The sequence below is a fragment of the Schistocerca piceifrons genome, unplaced genomic scaffold, assembly GCF_021461385.2.
Source record: "Schistocerca piceifrons isolate TAMUIC-IGC-003096 unplaced genomic scaffold, iqSchPice1.1 HiC_scaffold_592, whole genome shotgun sequence".
Taxonomy (NCBI): Eukaryota; Metazoa; Arthropoda; class Insecta; order Orthoptera; family Acrididae; genus Schistocerca; species Schistocerca piceifrons.
Genome location: NW_025728835.1, coordinates 62,501 through 67,500, shown reverse-complemented (window position 1 = coordinate 67,500; position 5,000 = coordinate 62,501). Strand labels below are relative to the sequence as shown.

The following is a 5,000-nucleotide window of genomic DNA, read 5'->3' as shown; positions in this document are numbered from 1 at the left end:
CCAATATGCGACATTCCCGCTGTCCCTATACATGAGCCGCGACCTGTACCACTTACGAGCGAGAGACGCGATCGCGTTGCTCACTGTACGGCGTCCGATACCGAGCCATCAGCATGTCGGTCCCCATGCGCGTTGCACTCGCACTCGCAGTCGCAAAAACGTGGGGCAAATATATTACGCGGAAGAGTTATAACAGACCGAGCCCCACTGCATGAGGGGAGTCTTTGTCACTAATGTACACAGATGGAACATTTTGGACTGGAACCAGATTACCCGTACACACGGCGCTGATTAGTAATCAATGCAGAGCCATCAAACTACAGAATATATATACAACTGTCCGTATACATGCTGAAAGAGTCTGCCCACAATGGGAACCACACGTCAGCCAGCCACTCTGATCACGCACCACTCTCTGCTTCTAACGGGCGCACATACAATATGTAAGCACCAGCATGGAACAACATCCAGTGCATCCTCTCCGCCACATTACACAATCCACACTATCACAACCAGACCAGGAGGTCCATGCGGAAAATACAATATCCCACCCTTTCGACATCCACCATTGCGCAGATCAGGCACCAACACCCACACATGTCCTATACAACGGTGCACCCAACATCACAATAGTACCTCCTGTCACAGCGCACAAACAATGACATGAGTCAAAGACACAGGTCTGACACAAGCATAGAATTGGAGCGCCGCCTCTAATAAGCCAAAGGTGCATCCTGACGTGACAAATCTGATCATGTCACAAGCATTCACTTACTATAATCACTATCAACGAACCTGCCGCCCCCGCCCCCCCCCTACACCTTTCCTTACAACAACGTGTAACCTAACCTAACCTAACCTATGTTGTACCTTAACCTAACCTATGTTGTACCTTAACCTAACCTATGTTGTACCTTAACCTAACCTATGTTGTACCTTAACCTAACCTATGTTGTGCCTTAACCTAACCTATGTTGTGCCTTAACCTAACCTATGTTGTGCCTTAACCTAACCTATGTTGTGCCTTAACCTAACCTATGTTGTGCCTTAACCTAACCTATGTTGTGCCTTAACCTAACCTATGTTGTGCCTTAACCTAACCTATGTTGTGCCTTAACCTAACCTATGTTGTGCCTTAACCTAACCCATGTTGTGCCTTAACCTAACCCATGTTGTGCCTTAACCTAACCCATGTTGTGCCTTAACCTAACCCATGTTGTGCCTTAACCTAACCCATGTTGTGCCTTAACCTAACCCATGTTGTGCCTTAACCTAACCCATGTTGTGCCTTAACCTAACCCATGTTGTGCCTTAACCTAACCCATGTTGTGCCTTAACCTAACCCATGTTGTGCCTTAACCTAACCCATGTTGTGCCTTAACCTAACCCATGTTGTGCCTTAACCTAACCTATGTTGTGCCTTAACCTAACCTATGTTGTGCCTTAACCTAACCTATGTTGTGCCTTAACCTAACCCATGTTGTGCCTTAACCTAACCCATGTTGTGCCTTAACCTAACCCATGTTGTGCCTTAACCTAACCCATGTTGTGCCTTAACCTAACCCATGTTGTGCCTTAACCTAACCCATGTTGTGCCTTAACCTAACCCATGTTGTGCCTTAACCTAACCCATGTTGTGCCTTAACCTAACCCATGTTGTGCCTTAACCTAACCCATGTTGTGCCTTAACCTAACCCATGTTGTGCCTTAACCTAACCCATGTTGTGCCTTAACCTAACCCATGTTGTGCCTTAACCTAACCCATGTTGTGCCTTAACCTAACCCATGTCGTGCCTTAACCTAACCCACGTCGTGCCTTAACCTAACCCACGTTGTCGCCTAACGTAACCCACGTTGTCGCCTAAACCTGCTCTGTAATTGTTATACGACTCGTTCAATTAGTGTAGTGTTGCCCACCCGCAACCCTCGCAATATAGTTCGCTACTCGCACTCCCCGCTCCCCTGTGTATCGCTTCATGTTAAACACCTTGCAAGTCTTGCTCACTTTCCACATGCTCCTGCTGTACACTGTAATGTGGATGGCAGCAGGACGTACATGCCGCCCCTCCCCACGTCCCCACCTTGCCCCCTGCCTTCGCAAGCTGGTTGGTGAGAACTTTGCATGTTCAATGCCCTCCGCATGCGACGTACTCAGGCTACGTTGTGGTGCGGCCTGTGTCAACTGTCCGCTAATGTCGTACGCGTAAACCACAATCTGTACTGCACATTCGTCCTTATGTACTGAATGATACATCGTGGCACATGTGTGACCGTACAACGACTGCGCCCAAAAACGGCGGACCATACAGTGCAAATATTGTGCACGCAGCTACGTGTCGTCTCCCTATGAGAGCTGGATTGCAGTGTGGTACGCCATAGAGACGTGTGGGAGGAACGGACGCCGTGGATGGCGATCAGCATGAGCTGTCTGTTGATGTATTCGGACCTAGTCGTCTCTCCTCACACACCGTGATGGCATGGTGCACCGCGTTCCATATCTGCGACATGCTACAGAGGCCGGTTGACAGTCGTTCGAGCAATGGACATCGCATACGTACGGGGGCCACCTTCCACGTATTGTCTAGGCGTGCACATTTTGTTGCGTGTATGTGGGCAGACGTAGTGTGGCGTGACACCTGACACAGGCATGCAATAATCGTGGAAGTTGCAAATGGCGATGGACGCCTGCGTTTTCTGGTGAAGTTACGCAAATGAACAAATGGTAACCTGTTGTGGTGCGGTTGTTCTCGCTAGGGGTGAATCGGTGATGGCGACGATAGGTTGAGGTACTAACCGGTTGTTCCAGCGATACCCACCATGCCGACGAAACTGAACGGCATCTGGGTGTGAAGCGATACGCGGCGGTGGCTGGGTGGGACCGTCCCCGGCCGGTGAGGGGGCGCCTCCCGGCGTGCTGGCCGCGCGGTGCGTGGGCGCACGCGCTACAGCCGGCTGGTGGGGGCGGCCAGTGGCAGGCGCGCCGGCCGACGGACGCGGCAGGCGTCGCAGCTGCGCGCCGGCGCACCCTGCGCGCGGCGCCGTGCGGCCAAAGTAGGTCCTCGCGGGCCCGGTGCGAAGCGCGGTGGACATCTTCAGTGTGCTGGTCCGATTGAGGACTGTGTGCGTTGAGGATGCGCTGCCGCCCGGCGCTCGGCGCCGCGACGCCGTCTGCTGCTCGGTCGCCCCAGCGGTTCTCGCTGGTGGTTTGTATCGCAGCTGTGCGGATGTGTTGGCGCGTGCGCTGTGCTGGGAGAGTTCGCTTCGGCACCCAAGTGGGGCTTTTGTCCTTCTGTGGCGCTGGCGTTGGAGCTGCCGGTCACCGTAGGTGGCGCGTGTTGTCTCCCGCCGGCAATGCCACGACAGCACGCTCCCGGGCCTCTGTCGGCAGCGGCAAGCTCAGTTGGGAGCACGGGTGGTCGCACCGAAAGCGTCTACTCGCCTAACTCCGGGCGATTGCGCCTCTCTCGAACCCGACCAAGTACTTGGGACGGCGCTGCGCGCCGCCGGGACCTGAGAGGGTTTCGAGGTGTATTGTGCAGGGGAGCTCAGCCTCCTCCTGTTTGCAGAATGATTGAGCGGACGCTTGCGTGTTCGCGCGGGCCCCCGGGACACACTCCCGGGCGGCCGGCTGCTCAGCTCTAGTTGACGCAGCTCCCTGGTTGATCCTGCCAGTAGTCATATGCTTGTCTCAAAGATTAAGCCATGCATGTCTCAGTACAAGCCGCATTAAGGTGAAACCGCGAATGGCTCATTAAATCAGTTATGGTTCCTTAGATCGTACCCACGTTACTTGGATAACTGTGGTAATTCTAGAGCTAATACATGCAAACAGAGTCCCGACCAGAGATGGAAGGGACGCTTTTATTAGATCAAAACCAATCGGTCGGCTCGTCCGGTCCGTTTGCCTTGGTGACTCTGAATAACTTTGGGCTGATCGCACGGTCCTCGTACCGGCGACGCATCTTTCAAATGTCTGCCTTATCAACTGTCGATGGTAGGTTCTGCGCCTACCATGGTTGTAACGGGTAACGGGGAATCAGGGTTCGATTCCGGAGAGGGAGCCTGAGAAACGGCTACCACATCCAAGGAAGGCAGCAGGCGCGCAAATTACCCACTCCCGGCACGGGGAGGTAGTGACGAAAAATAACGATACGGGACTCATCCGAGGCCCCGTAATCGGAATGAGTACACTTTAAATCCTTTAACGAGTATCTATTGGAGGGCAAGTCTGGTGCCAGCAGCCGCGGTAATTCCAGCTCCAATAGCGTATATTAAAGTTGTTGCGGTTAAAAAGCTCGTAGTTGGATTTGTGTCCCACGCTGTTGGTTCACCGCCCGTCGGTGTTTAACTGGCATGTATCGTGGAACGTCCTGCCGGTGGGGCGAGCCGAAGGCGTGCGACCGCCCCGTGCGTGCTCGTGCGTCCCGAGGCGGACCCCGTTGAAATCCTACCAGGGTGCTCTTTATTGAGTGTCTCGGTGGGCCGGCACGTTTACTTTGAACAAATTAGAGTGCTTAAAGCAGGCAAGCCCGCCTGAATACTGTGTGCATGGAATAATGGAATAGGACCTCGGTTCTATTTTGTTGGTTTTCGGAACCCGAGGTAATGATTAATAGGGACAGGCGGGGGCATTCGTATTGCGACGTTAGAGGTGAAATTCTTGGATCGTCGCAAGACGAACAGAAGCGAAAGCATTTGCCAAGTATGTTTTCATTAATCAAGAACGAAAGTTAGAGGTTCGAAGGCGATCAGATACCGCCCTAGTTCTAACCATAAACGATGCCAGCCAGCGATCCGCCGCAGTTCCTCCGATGACTCGGCGGGCAGCCTCCGGGAAACCAAAGCTTTTGGGTTCCGGGGGAAGTATGGTTGCAAAGCTGAAACTTAAAGGAATTGACGGAAGGGCACCACCAGGAGTGGAGCCTGTGGCTTAATTTGACTCAACACGGGAAACCTCACCAGGCCCGGACACCGGAAGGATTGACAGATTGATAGCTCTT

General features: G+C 53.1%; 1 non-coding gene across 1 annotated transcript in view; it reads left to right on the top strand.

The window, feature by feature from the left end:
- Positions 1-3,652: 3,652 nt before the first annotated feature.
- Positions 3,653-5,000, top strand: part of LOC124762119 — a 1,909-nt gene continuing 561 nt past the window's right edge. The window contains exon 1 of the ribosomal RNA XR_007012497.1: positions 3,653-5,000. This exon is cut by the window's right edge and continues 561 nt beyond it. This is a non-coding gene — a ribosomal RNA (small subunit ribosomal RNA).